This window comes from Polyodon spathula, chromosome 5 (genome assembly GCF_017654505.1).
Source record: "Polyodon spathula isolate WHYD16114869_AA chromosome 5, ASM1765450v1, whole genome shotgun sequence".
In the NCBI taxonomy this organism is placed as follows: domain Eukaryota; kingdom Metazoa; phylum Chordata; class Actinopteri; order Acipenseriformes; family Polyodontidae; genus Polyodon; species Polyodon spathula.
This window is the reverse complement of record NC_054538.1, coordinates 15,733,534-15,749,425: the sequence shown is the minus strand read 5'-3', so window position 1 is coordinate 15,749,425 and position 15,892 is coordinate 15,733,534. Positions and strand designations below refer to the sequence as shown.

The window sequence follows — 15,892 nt, the reverse complement described above, 5'->3', positions numbered from 1 at the left end:
GATCTAGTAGCCTAAATGAGTTAATAGTAATTGTGCTGTTTGTTCAGTAACTTGATCACAATGGGTTCATAATGTTGCGGTTTGTTGGAGAAGAGAGCTGTTATTATAATATGCTGAAAGTAAATCAGTCTGCATCCAGTTGTTTGATTTCTACAACTTGTCTAGCTAGCTGCTATTACTGTTGTGGTAACAGGAAACACTTTTCTCAATATTTTTTATTATTTTTCTTAGTTTAGGTGTTGTACTAGATCAGAGATTTACTTTCATCAAGCAGGAAAAAAGTACTGCACACAATAAATTAACACTGTATTTGCATATTTTCCAGCAGATTGATTTGGAACAGATTAGAAATATTAGGGACCTAATATTGGCCAATCGGGTCAAAAGAAATCTACAATCCATATTTTAATTCCCAGTAGTTCTATTACCAGTATAAAAAATGTACATACTTTTCTTTGTTTTACATTACGGTCTAGTAGTTCTTATCCAGATGTGCAATAAACTAAGCCACTGCCACGTGCTGAGGTACTGTCAGCAAGAACGGTCCTTTTACTGTACTGTAACTGCAAATGTCAGACTCTAAAACGAGATGCATCCTTTAAAAAATACAGCTACAACTGAAAGCGTTTTAAATACAACACAGTATCATTAAAGTTGTGTTGCCACCATTTGTACTGTACCACCTAATCAAAACATACAATGTAAAAACTAAAGAAAACGGGACAATAAATTCTAAATGATTCCCTTCAGCTGCCAGGCTTTATTGAAAATCATAGATTCCTGAAAGCAATCTATGGCATTCCAACCGACAGAAAACCCACCAGCTACCTGCTGTTCCTATTTTTAGCCCCCGCTATGCCTGTGTGTATTTGCATGCAAAGCATGTTGCTTTCGGTGTAATCACATCACCTAAAGGTTACCTGTCTTCCTTCATGTTAATACACTCCAGCATACTGTATAATAGATGCTAAAAATTGTGTAAGAAACAGCCACCCCTTGACAACTGACTGCAAGCGACTTCTCCTCGTACAGCAAGTTGTGTCGCTTGTAATTTGTTTGAATAAAGTCATTACAGGCGGCCTTTTTTTTATATAAAGGCAGCAAACCTACAATAGACTGTTGGAATCTAACAATAAATTGTGCAAAACTGCTTGTGATATAGGCTTATTGTAAACCCTGAAACAACCAATAAAACAGGTACTTTATAGGGTATGTTACAATAAGATCACACATAGAAATATAACCACATTGGCTGTCACTTGGCATTACTAATTAAAATGGCCAAACTCTAACCCTAACCTTAGCCACCTGAGTCAAAGGGGTCATTTTACTTTCAGAGGCATAACACAAAGTGTATTTCATTTTCCAAGAAAATCAGCAGACAGCAAGAAAAAATTACACAAATAGCTAAATGCCCACCATTATTAAAAAGAATACAATAACCGAGTTACTGTATAATGTTTAAATGGAAGATGGAATGTATCGCATATTGATAAATTAGATGCTGCTTTTTAGGTGTGAAGTAAAAGATTATTTCTCCAGTTTTGAGCATAAACTACAACAACTACTACGAGTACTAATAATAATAATAATAATAATAATATACTTGGCACCATTGATTCATCTTCCTAAGATTAGAGTGGAAGAGATCTGATTAGGGCATTCCAAAATGAATTGCAAGTTTGGCTGAAGTCTGATATGAGGGAAGAAAGAGTGTGAAAGAGAAAATCATCTACAAAACCTGAGGAAATCAATTGCATTAGGAAAGGCAAGTGCCTGAATATGGGTGGCTGTATGCCTCGCAGCATTTCTACTACTGCTCTGAGGGAATGGGATAAATAAACCACTGAAACCAACTTTAAAATGGCTTGCCTTTGGCACTCACTATAAATCATCTACTGTTGTCACTTGCTTTGCAATACATCTTTTTCGTTGATAAAACAAACCATGTCAGTCTACTGTAAATCCCTAGCAATCACCATGATTAGAGCCAGCATCCTCAGAACACAAAACGGATATGCAGCAGACATACATATGGACAGACAGATTCTGAAATTCTCAAGAGCTGCCACAGTATCACTGTGTCATTTTTCAGAAGGGATAAAAAATAGAACAATAAAGAATAAAGGTACATTGTTTGCATCTGTGTCCAAGAAAAAAAAAATAAGCCACCACAAAATATTTATAAAAGTATTGATATATAGAAGAATGTTTAGGCCATTACTTGTGGCAGAAAGGACACCATTGTATTACCTGGTTTGTATGCATTCATTTGTGCCTGTTAAGGGAATGGTCTAACGAAAACATAAGGGCGCTACAGAAGGTTTAAGTGTATATTTTTTTTTTCCTGAAACAAAAATATTCAGGCAAACCTTACAGAAGAGAGGGGTTTATTGGTAGCAGTTTTTAGATTGGCTGCTAAAAGGAGGGGGTGGGTTGATCCCCATGACATGAAAACACACCTGGGAGCAGCAAAGTGCAATGGCTGGGATACACAGATATCTTCTGTACTGCATGTCGGTGACATCCAATCCAATCCCCACCCCCCACCCCACAGCTACAATTTCAAAAGTAGAGCCATTCGTCTCATGTAAAAACACATTAGTAACCATGACCTATGGTATGTTTGTCAAATATTTCCTATGTGCACTCAGTGGATGTACAGGCCTTCAAATACCTCCCGATTCTGATAGTTTGTGCTAAAGTTCAGATTCCAGTTTCACTGAATAAGACACTGACCTTTTTTAATGACATGTATAGAAAATGTTAAACTCAAAGCTTTATTAAATAAAAAAATAACAGCTTTGTTAAATACACAGGAACTGGTTCTATTAAGTTAGTATAGCACAAAGTCTAAAGAATCACTCCACTAACAATCCCTAACCCTTTATCGGAGGCAAGGGGTGAAAATGCAACCCAGTGTGGTTAAAATAAGCAGATCTCATTAGTCTTTGAAGATCGCAGGTTATCCTTATATGCGATTAAACTCTGATCGCTTACCTTGACTTTGAACGTGCTTGACCGTCAGGAAACAGGAGTTGCCTAATCTTTCACCTTCTGAGGGTTACAGCAAACATACATTTTTCACATACCATAATTAAAGCTCCTGCTTACTGGCAGAATAGATTGTTGAGTTGCTGCAGGAGACGTAGACATGGTGTACATTATAGCTTCTAAAATTATTTATCCATAAATACTTGTTTTACCAGTGAAACTGCATCTGTGCGCACCCACACACACACCCACCCACACCCACACCCACAAACATACACACACTTCCAAAAGTATTCAGACCCCTGACCAATTCTCTCATATTACTGAATTACAAATGGTACATTGAAATTTCGTTCTGTTCGATATTTTATTTTAAAACACTGAAACTCAAAATCAATTATTGTAAGGTGACATTGGTTTTATCTTGGAAAATATTTTTAAGAAAAATAAAAAACTGAAATATCTTGCTTGCATAAGTACTCAACCCCCACACATTAATATTTGGTAGAGCCACATTTCGCTGCAGTAACAGCTTTAAGTCTTTTGGGGTAAGTAAGTACCAGCTTTGCACACAGTGTCGGTATGATTTTGGCCCATTCTTCTGGGCAGATTTGCTCCAGTTTGTTCAGGTTAAGAACATAAGAACATAAGAACATAAGAAAGTTTACAAACGAGAGGAGGCCATTCGGCCCATCTTGCTCGTTTGGTTGTTAGTAGCTTATTGATCCCAAAATCTCATCAAGCAGCTTCTTGAAGGATCCCAGGGTGTCAGCTTCAACAACATTACTGGGGAGTTGATTCCAGACCCTCACAATTCTCTGTGTAAAAAAGTGTCTCCTATTTTCTGTTCTGAATGCCCCTTTTTCTAAACTCCATTTGTGACCCCTGGTCCTTGTTTCTTTTTTCAGGCTGAAAAAGTCCCTTGGGTCGACACTGTCAATACCTTTTAGAATTTTGAATGCTTGAATTAGGTCGCCACGTAGTCTTCTTTGTTCAAGACTGAACAGATTCAATTCTTTTAGCCTGTCTGCATATGACATGCCTTTTAAGCCCGGAATAATTCTGGTCGCTCTTCTTTGCACTCTTTCTAGAGCAGCAATATCTTTTTTATAGCGAGGTGACCAGAACTGAACACAATATTCAAGATGAGGTCTTACTAGTGCATTGTACAGTTTTAACATTACTTCCCTTGATTTAAATTCAACACTTTTCACAATGTATCCGAGCATCTTGTTAGCCTTTTTTATAGCTTCCCCACATTGTCTAGATGAAGACATTTCTGAGTCAACAAAAACTCCTAGGTCTTTTTCATAGATTCCTTCTCCAATTTCAATATCTCCCATATGATATTTATAATGTACATTTTTATTTCCTGCGTGCAGTACCTTACACTTTTCTCTATTAAATGTCATTTGCCATGTGTCTGCCCAGTTCTGAATCTTGTCTAGATCATTTTGAATGACCTTTGCTGCTGCAACAGTGTTTGCCACTCCTCCTACTTTTGTGTCGTCTGCAAATTTAACAAGTTTGCTTACTATACCAGAATCTAAATCATTAATGTAGATTAGGAATAGCAGAGGACCTAATACTGATCCCTGTGGTACACCGCTGGTTACCACACTCCATTCTGAGGTTTTTCCTCTAATCAGTACTTTCTGTTTTCTACATGTTAACCACTCCCTAATCCATGTACATGTGTTTCCTTGAATCCCAACTGCGTTCAGTTTGAGAATTAATCTTTTGTGCGGGACTTTGTCAAAAGCTTTCTGGAAATCTAAATAAACCATGTCATATGCTTTGCAATTATCCATTATCGATGTTGCATCCTCAAAAAAATCAAGCAAGTTAGTTAGGCACGATCTCCCTTTCCTAAAACCATGTTGACTGTCTCCCAGTACCCTGTTACCATATAGGTAATTTTCCATTTTGGATCTTATTATAGTTTCCATAAGTTTGCATATAATAGAAGTCAGGCTTACTGGTCTGTAGTTACCTGGTTCAGTTTTGTTTCCCTTTTTGTGGATCGGTATTACGTTTGCAATTTTCCAGTCTGTCGGTACCACCCCTGTGTCAAGAGACTGCTGCATGATCTTGGTTAGCGGTTTGTAAATTACTTCTTTCGTTTCTTTAAGTACTACTGGGAGGATCTCATCCGGCCCAGGGGATTTGTTTATTTTAAGAGCTCCTAGTCCCTTTAACACTTCTGCCTCAGTTATGCTAAAGTTATTTAAAACTGGACAGGAACTGGATGACATGTGGGGCATGTTGTCAGTATCTTCCTTTGTAAAAACTTGTGAAAAGTAATCATTTAACATATTTGCTATATATGTTAAATGATAGGTTGGTTGGACGACGCTTGTGGACCGCAATTTTCAAATAGTGCCACAGATTCTCAATGGGATTGAGATCAAGATTTTGACTGGGCCACTGTAGGACATTCACCTTTTTGTTCTTGAGCCACTCCAATGTTGCTTTGGCCTTGTGCTTGGGACCATTGTCCTGCTGAAAGGTGAATTTCCTCCCAAGCTTCAGTTTTTTAGCGGACTGAAGCAGATTCTCTTGCAGTATTTTCCTGTATTTTGCTCCATCCATTCTTCCTTCAATTGTAAGATGCCCAGTCCCTGCTGATGAGAACATAAGAACATAAGAACATAAGAAAGTTTACAAACGAGAGGAGGCCATTCAGCCCATCTTGCTCGTTTGGTTGTTAGTAGCTTATTGATCCCAGAATCTCATCAAGCAGCTTCTTGAAGGATCCCAGGGTGTCAACTTCAACAACATTACTGGGGAGTTGATTCCAGACCCTCACAATTCTCTGTGTAAAAAAGTGCCTCCTATTTTCTGTTCTGAATGGCCCTTTGTCTAATCTCCATTTGTGACCCCTGGTCCTTGTTTCTTTTTTCAGGCTGAAAAAGTCCCTTGGGTCGACACTGTCAATACCTTTTAGAATTTTGAATGCTTGAATTAGGTCGCCACGTAGTCTTCTTTGTTCAAGACTGAACAGATTCAATTATTTTAGCCTGTCTGCATATGACATGCCTTTTAAGCCTGGAATAATTCTGGTCTCTCTTCTTTGCACTCTTTCTAGAACAGCAATATCTTTTTTATAGCGAGGTGACCAGAACTGCACACAATATTCAAAATGAGGTCTTATTAGTGAATTGTACAGTTTTAACATTACTTCCCTTGATTTAAATTCAACACTTTTCACAATGTATCCGAGCATCTTGTTAGCATTTTTTATAGCTTCCCCACATCCCCACAGCATGATGCTGCCACCACCATACTTCACTGTAGGGATGGTGTGTCTTGAAGCATGGGCAGTGTTAGGTTTGCGCCACACGTAGCGCTTTAAGTTTTGGCCAAAAAGCTCTATCTTGGTCTCATCTGACCACAAAATCTTTTCCCACATCGCAGCTGGGTCACTCTCATGCTTTCTGGCAAACTCCAGAGGTGCATCCAGATGGTACTTTTTGAGTAACGGCTTCTTTCTTGCCACCCTCCCATATAGGCCAGTGTTATGCAGAGCTCTTGATATGGTGGACTGGTGCACCATTACTCCACTCCCAGCCACTGAACTCTGTAACTCCTTCAAAGTGATTGGGCCTCTCTTTAGCTTCTCTCACAAGTCTCCTTGTTTGAACGCTGAGTTTTGAGGGACAGCCTTTTCTTGGCAGTGCCTGGGTGGTGTGATGCAGCTTCCACTTCCTGATTATTGATCCAACTGTGCTCACTGGGATATCCAAACACTTGGATATTATTTTGTACCCTTTCCCTAATCTATGCATTTGTATTACTTTATCTCTAACTTCTGTAGAATGCTCTTTGGTCTTCATTTCCTTCAGATTCACAGCCTTACCAATGATCCTTCAACACTGGGGTTTTTATCCAGAAAATGTGACAGCAACTTTAATGGTTCACAGGTGGAGGCCGATGGTAAGGTAATTGTGTCCTCGTTTGGGCAATTTCTTTCATCAGTGCAAACTGGGAGCTTCCACAGCACAGGGGTTGAATACTTATGCAAGCAAGATATTTCAGTTTTTTATTTTTCTTAAAAATATTTCCCAACATAAAACCAATGTCACCTTACAATAATTGATTCTGAGTTTCAGTGTTTAAAAATAAAATATCAAACACAACGAAATTTCAATGTACCATTTGTAATTCAGTAATATGAGAGAATTGGTCAGGGGTCTGAATACTTTTGCAAGTCACTGTGTGTGTGTGTGTGTGTGTGTGTATGTATGTATGTGTGTGTATATATATATATATATATATATATATATATATATATATATATATATATATATATATATATATATATATATATATATATATATATATATATATATATATATATATACACACACACACACACACACACACACACACACACACACACACACACACACAGTACCAGTCAAAAGTTTGAGTACACCTGCTTGAAACCAGGTTTTTCATGATTATCTATGCTTTTAACTCTATAAACTTGTCTATAAACACTTAATATTTCATTATATGATGATACGTGTACTTACATAAGCTGATAATCATAAGTGAACTGCATTCAAAAAGGTAATTTTTAAATGAAAATGTAAATCTTGTCAATTTCTAATGAAATGGTCACCCAAAGCAAGGGGATTTCAGTCTGAAGCCCAAGTCAGTTCAAAGTCTGAAATGTGTATAACATGGTGTTAGAACACTGGTCTAAGTATAAAAGTGTCTTTGTTAGATGTTCTCTGAGTTAACTAGCATGTTACCTAATTAAACTTTTGTCACCAATTATTGTTAACAGGTGAAGGTCCATGATTACTATAAACATTGGTAGCATAGGCACACGTTTGTCATTCTTGAATGTAAGGGAGCAGAAAATGGCAAAATGTGCTCAGTTAAGCAAAGAAAAAAGACAGTCTGTAATTACTTTAAGAAATGAAGGTCAATCTTTAAGACAAATCGCAAGAACTTTGCAAGTGTCTGTAACCGCTGTAGCCAAGACCAAACAATTTGAAGAAACTGGCACTCATGAGGACCAAACAAGGTCAGGCAGGCCAAGGGTGACCTCAGAATTAGAGAACAAGTTCAATCGAGTCACAAGTCTGTGAAACCAGCGATTAACTGCCACTGAAATACAAGCTCAGATAAATGCTACTAGACGTACAGATGTTTCAACATCAACTGAGGAGATTGCATGAAGCTGCCCTAACTGGAAGAATTGCTGGAAAGAAACCATTATTAAGAATGCAGATTAAGAGGAAGACACTTGCCTAGACCAAAGAACACAGAAACTGGACGTTTGAGGAGTGGAAGTCGGTCTTATGGACCTGTATGTCAAAATTTGGAATATTTGGGTCCAACCGCCGAGTATTTGTAAGACGCAACGAGGGTGAGCGCATGAGTTCTGCATGTGTGGTTCCCACTGTCAAGCATAGAGGAGGCAGTGTCATGGTCTGGGGTTGCTTTGCTGGTGACAGAGTTGGTGATCTTTACCAAGTCCATGGCAAGCTCAACCAGCATGGCTATCATAGCATACTTCAGAGGCATGCCATTCCATCAGGATTACGGCTAGTTGGGCAGTCCTTCATTCTTCAGCTAGATAATGACCTGAAACACACCTCAAAGTATACACACACACACACACACATACATACATACATACATACATACATACACACACACACACACACTGAGTGTACAAAACATTAGGAACACCTGCTATTTCCATGAAATAGACTGAAGACGTGAATCCAGGTGAAAGCTATGATCCCTTATTGGATGTAACCTGTTAAATCCACTTCAATCAGTGTAGATGAAGGGGAGACAGGTTAAAGCAGGAATTTTAAGCCTTGACACAATTGAGACATGGATTATGTATGTGTGCCATTCAGAGGGTAAATGGGCAAAAGTCCCTTTCAACAGGGTATGGTAGTAGGTGCCAGGGACCTAACAGAGTTCCACTTCTTTCAGCGGAACACAAGAAGCTGCGGTTGCAGTGGGCTAAGGAACAAAAACACTGGAGAACTAGAAAAACACTGCCTGTTCTGATGAATCCCGGTTCCTGCTGTTTCACGCTGATGGGAGGACTAGGGTATGGAGAAAACCACATGAGTACATGTATCCATCACGCTGTGTGTCAACACTGCAGGTTGGTGGTGGTGGTGTGATGGTGTGGGGTGTGTTTTCATGGCTCACATTGGGCTCCTTGATAAAAGTGGAGCAACGTTTGAATGCCACATGACATCTGAACATCACTGCCAATCAGATGCATCCCTTCCTGGCAGCAGTGTATCCATCTGCTAATGGAATTTTTTCAGCAGTACAATGCCCCATGCCACAAGGCTAGGATTGTCCAGGAATGGTTCCACGAACATGACAGTGAATTCAGTTTACTGCAGTGGCCTGCCCAGTCACCAGATCTCAATCCAATTCAGCATCTGTGGGATGACTTGAAACGAGCTTTTCGGAGTAGAGATCCACTACCAGCTAACTTGACACAACTGCAGGAACCACTGGAGTCAACATGGGCTTGCATCCCTGTGGAACGCTTTCGACACCTTGTAGAGTCCATGCCCCGACGAATTGAGGCTGTTCTGAGGGCAAAAGGGGGTGCAACTCAATATTATGAAGGTGTTACTAATGTTTTGTACACTCAGTGTGTGTGTGTGTGTGTGTGTGTGTGTGTGTGTGTATATATATATATATATATATATATATATATATATATATATATATATATATATATATATATATATATATATATATATATATATAAAATACATGGGTTCCAGCATTATATTTGATAACTGTATTCTTTACAGTATCCCGCTTATTTCCTGATACAGTGCAGTTATTGAAAAAGTATGATAATGCTTTTTAGGCGTAATGCAACTTCATATTAAAAGCACAGGTATGTGCTGACAAAATGTTTGGTTTTTACTAGAAGTTTTCAAGTACAACTAAATACTTATTTTGGTAGTTTATATTTGGGTTTGTGGCATTTTAAAAAACGCATTATTCAGCACATTAAAACATCATTTATTCATTACAGAACTGTTTAAATAATAATGCAACCCATTATTTTGCTTTAAATTAGAAGCCAACCATGTGTATGTGGGGTGCCTTTGCAGCCCTTTCTGCCTCCCATGTGAGCTCAATTATTGTTAATGCAGTATATACCATAGGATGCATTCGACAGCATGAGGATAGTGAGTGATTTTATAGACACCACAGCATACTTAATTTGCATCGTCCCTGGATACTTCCATACAGTTCCAGTATTCACCTAGCCAATGTTATAAATGCTCATAACTATATTCTATAATTCTATGAAACTGTTGCTACAGTATGCAATATTGAGAAAACACTTATCTAAGGGACAAAATGCTAGAAAAAAAATCTACTTGCCCCCTTCCCGTCACACAAAACACACACAAAAAAGCAGAATATAACTTGCAGGATTTTGGTTTCATTTAACAGTGAACACAATCAATCAATTAGTTATTAATGTGGGCGAATCTAGCCTTGTATTTTATGGGTCCACTAAATTCTTCAAGATACAAAAAAGGGTCCCTGTGACCCCACCTCACCTCAACAAATGTATAACATACTTTAAGGAAATGTCCCTTTCAGTGCAGTTTGGAACACATTTGTTGTTAGTAAATGTAAGTAACATATTAAGAGTACAACTATAATAAGCACTACTTGGGAGCTATTCAAATATAAAAATAGCTTCTGCCTGTTTTTTTCAATTCTTTCTAAGCTGAATTGAACTCTTAGCGTACAGGTGTTTTAGTTTGTTGCATCACAGATACAATACATTCTTTCCCTGCACTACTATCACTGAAAAATAAATACATACATGAATTAATACATAAACATATTGCCATGAGATTTACAGTTTGTATTATTCTAAAACAATATTAAAATAGTGTACAGATAATCTCTTATATAAGCATTTATTTATTTTATTTGTCAATCTTCATGTTGTAACAGTTTCACAAATCCATGGATTAAGAATGTCCAATAAATAACTAATATCGCTTCTCTTCTAGTAAGAGATTACATATATTAAATATAGCATTTAAATAAAAAATCTGTAAATGTGGTAAATGGCAAACTAGGTTAGCAACAGTAACATCGAAATAAAAAAATCATTACATTTTTTGCCAGAGAACATTTGTCTTTAAATGTTTTTTTTTTTGTTTGTTTTGTTTTGGTTGTTTTTTTTAAACATCCCAGTACACTCCTGACCACAAAGTTGCTATTCCACTAATACCTTAGTGACTATGGTGTGTTTGATTTTTGTAACTTTACTAGGTTGCTGCATTTAAATGTCAGGTTCACGTATTAAGCAAGCATTATCATTTATTTGTTAATATACAAAAAACTTAAATACTGTAAGTTAAAAAGAATTTGCCAGAGGTTCTCAGGCAGCCACCTCTGGATTTCTTCGTAACCAACAGAAGGCCAGTTTCTTCCACAGCTAGCCAATCAGAACTGATAAGAGTGGGATGTAAACACTTAAAAAAATGTTTTGTGCTTTTGGGGTGTCTTTCTAGCAACAGAACAAACATATTTTAATTACTTGCCTGACGGGCAAAGTATAAACAGCAAACGTGTTGTCCCGGGTGTCAGACGATACGAATTGCACATCCCTGTGTTACCTACAAAAGAGCAGACAATTCTTGGATTTAAGGTCCTATGCAAATTATTGGCTTGTGAATGGTTGGCTGAATGACTTCATGAAGTAGGGATCACATTTGTCCTCAATACCCATATTTTATTAATGAGATTCTGCCACTAAAAATAAGTAGGCTAGTTCTGATAAGGTTTTAAAGGCTTGGCACAACCATTACTTACCATAGGTCAGCAAGTGTCTAAGTTATGCCAATATACTGTATATTAGTAGAGTGCACTCCGTTTATAAGGATCACATCCATCCCAGATAGTTAGATTCTTATAAGCGGTTGATTCTTAAAAGCGGACCAATATGATTAAATTGGTGAAGTGCTGCACAATCACTATGTTAGCCTGAGAATAAAAGCTTTGTGCCTGCAGTGTAACAGGTTGACCACTAGATGTCATGAGTTCCCGCATGTGTGCACAGGAACAACACAAAGTATTGTTTCGTTTAGTGCTCCCACCGAAAGCTAGGTTTATTTTGTTTGTTTGTTTCCCCATCGCACTGCAAGTGAAATAAAACCAACACCGGTTTTAAACTGCATCAAGACTCCAGCCTGATCATATACACTGCCCTCGGCCACATCACATTGTTAGCACACAGTTAGCAATGGCACCTCTACGGGTCAGCAGTTTAAATACAGTATACGAATGTCAATGGTGCACAAGTTCTCGTGGGTAAGCAACTTGTTATATGATCACGATTATGTTTACCCAAGGCTGCAGAATCCAATTTTACTACAGTATACTTGAGAAGCGATCGTCTCGTGAGGGTGCCTAGCTTAACTGCAGTGCGGTGTTACATGTAATGACCTTTGAATTAAAATAACATCACACTGCAGTATTTCTGTCAGGAATACCACTGCATTAAAGCATCTGTGGCATATTTATTTTCTGTTAAGATACAAATCTCAGTTTTTCATTACACAGAGATGCAAAGCTCTTATTGGCTGTACACGTCACTGCACTCGATACAGAACTGTATTACATGTGGTCAATTTGCCCCTAAATTATTCTTATAAGTGGATTGCTTGATTCTAACAAGCAGATTAATTTACATTGGTTGGTATAGAAATGATTTTGTCCCAGTGGTTTTGATCACTATATGTGGTTGATTCTTATATCAGTGATTATTAGAAATGGAGTGCACTGTATTAAGAATTGCCATTTCTCTCGTTACACTATGTAACACAATTTTTGTTCCTGGGTAGTAAGTGTTATTTCCTAATTGCTTATGCCTCAAAAGTATAGAAAATAGCTATTATTCCCCACAAACTTTGCTTTTATGACCAGGACAGTGATATTTCAAAATATCACTATTTCCAATGGGAAAACGGGCAAATGTGTGTCTTTTCGTTCACATAAAGTCAGAAAAAAACAACATATTAATCCAAATTAACATGTATTTATACTAAAGTAATACAAAGATGACTACAAAAGATTTGGAAGTGAGTAGTTTTTCTCATTGGAAATAGTGATATTTCAAAATATCACTGTCCTGGTCACAAAAGCAAAGTTTGTGGGGAATAATAGCCATTTTCTATACTTTTGAGTCATAAGCAATTAGGAAATAACACTTACTACCCAGGAACAAAAAAAAAAAAAAATTATTACACAGTGTTATTTCACAGTGCTTCGTTGACAGACTTACTTGTTTAAATATCACCTTTGATTCCAGAAGGTTGTTTGCTTATTTTGTTTTCTAACCTACCAAACCTTAAAAGCCATTATTCAGCAACCACTAATTACAGTACATGGTTTAAAACAAAGACTATTCTTACAGTTAAGCTTAGAATTAGCCATGCACAGTACTGTGATGCAAACAGTTTCTAATTACATTTTTACAAGCAGCCTATATCAATGACAATGTCTTAATGTAAATCTAAATGCATATAAATACAATAGTTGTCCAAGAATAGAATGAACATTGCTAGGATATCTTACAGTATAGTAGCTTGCAAATAATCTTACAACTCCTGTCAGTGCTGAACATTATAATTAAAAGGGATTTTGTCAGTTAATGAGCCATGAACTGCTTCAAATAAAATGTTACACATTTCAGTGCTAAAATAAATCTGTGCAGAACTAAACAGTCCTGGGAGGAGAACTAAACATTTCAAAAATATAAAACTGGCAAGTATCTCAGGAATAAGATTTAACTGTTGAGCCATTTAATATGGTGTTTTGGGCACTGATAATCCATCAAACACTAATGAAAGCCAAGAAGTTTTTGTTGATGGATCTATCCTAATCCTTTAATCTAAAAGTTTGGGGCTTGCGTATAAGAGTAGGCTCATACTGAATCCAATACCGTATGAGAAATCTGTATTTAAAATGTTTGGCACAATGCACAATAAAGAAACTTAAGAAATGCTGTATATCTTATGCTTCTGAAACGTAATAAAATAGTTCCACAAGCGTGCCCTCGAATCTGAAGAGAAGTAGATTAATCAATTTCTATCAGCATTCTCACATCCCAAAAATAATTTAAAATGTGTAAGTGAAAGATCAATCATCATCACAAAATATCTAGATGTTTGGCCTCTTGACGTCTCTTCAAAAAGCTGCCTCAGGGTTCGTTTACTTTCAAAGTCAGTTCGCACTTGCCCTAAGTATATGTTGCCATCCAGACCATGTTCCTAATTGTGTATGCATTCCTCTAGAAATACATTATATATATTTATATATATATATATCTATATATAATATTATATATATATATATATATATATATATATATATTGTGTGTATGTATGTTTAGCTTCGGTTAGCCACATGTGTAACAAAATAATAATAATAATAATAATAATAATAATAATAATAATAATAATAATAATAATAATAATAATTTCAATCTATCGTAGCACTGTACAGGCTAGATCATGACTAGGACAAGGCGTTGAGTCGCGATGACGATCGGACGACTTACAGAACTCAGCCAGGACTCAAAACAGAGCCAAAAGGAAAATCAATTTGAAATAAATAACCAAATAGACTAAAACAAACTCAAATATTTAGAAAATACATTCTCTCCTACAGTGTATACAACAGTCAACTATTTACACTTTTACAGCCCATGCTGCCAAATCGACAGCCATGACAATTTCACTCAAGACAGCAAAAAGCAATCAACACACGAGAAGAGCGATAGCACTTCATTTGTCACCGTATTTGTATTAAATTGTTATGATTAATATAATAAATCGACACACAGGAAATTAAAAGCCATTACTCAATTTCAAATACGTAAATCAGCACAGTGCGAATATCATTTGAATTAAAAAAAAAGAAGCTTATCCGAAAACATGCATCTATATATGCAAGTATAAATATTCACTGCCGTAACTTACAGTATGTGTCTGTATGCAGAAGTTGCTGTTCACTGATCTTCTCTCGGTCTGCCTCTCACTTTACACCACACTTTGACAAGCAGGAAGTTTTTAAAGAAAAACCATCAGCGCCTGCGCCACGGAGGGAGGCACATAAACCATACACCCCACAACATGGATAACATTCATCGCAATAAAATACAACACACGGGTCATTTAAATTATAATCCAAAATGCAATAACTCCACAAACTGCCACACCAGCACATGTGAACCAAACACTGTACAACCAGGTCCGAAAGTAATGCCCCCGATTCCCTTACCTCCCCGCTCGGCGGAGTACGGATGGAGCCCCGGCGTTTGTCCTTGTGTTGTGTGTGGCTCAGTGGATTCTGGAAGCTTTTCCTTTCACAGCAAAACCCGTTGTTTCACCGCATGGCATACATGCTAAACTAGCTTCTGTTTCTAGCTGGGTATCTCCTCGCTCACGGCTAGGTATCGGTCTTCTATGGGTGTCTTGATCTCCTTTGCCCCTGCTATGAACTACTGTTGTTGTTTATAGGAGGTTCGTGGTGCAATAGCGAACTGATGAACCTTTCGTATAAAGCACCATGCTCCTGTAGTGCGAATGCCTGGTGACACAGACCGCGCTGCTGTTTTACTCTGTCTGCTCCTCCCCCTTCAGCAGACCCCCACTCAGAGAAGCGCAGCGCCGCTCATCTGCCATAAAGTGAAGTTCACGCTTAACCCAGAGCTTGCCAAGGTTCACACGGTACGTGAGTACTTGCAAGGACAGCACACATTCTTAAACTGCTACATTATGAGGGAAAATAAGCTGTCAGGAATTTGAGCAGGCTGCAACTGGAGATGCCACCAGCCAGGGTTGGCAAACTG

General features: G+C 37.6%; 1 protein-coding gene across 2 annotated transcripts in view; it reads right to left on the bottom strand.

Moving 5' to 3' along the window:
* The window catches only part of LOC121315615 (kelch-like protein 29), a 135,214-nt gene extending 119,568 nt beyond the window's left edge, over positions 1-15,646 (bottom strand). Inside the window, exon 1 of one of the 2 annotated variants that reach the window (XM_041249861.1) lies at positions 15,322-15,646. The gene's annotated coding sequence lies outside the window, so the exon portion shown is untranslated. Of the gene's footprint in view, positions 1-15,020; positions 15,085-15,321 lie in introns of those variants that run through there. The other variant, XM_041249862.1, reaches the window with a different exon arrangement.
* Positions 15,647-15,892: the final 246 nt, after the last annotated feature.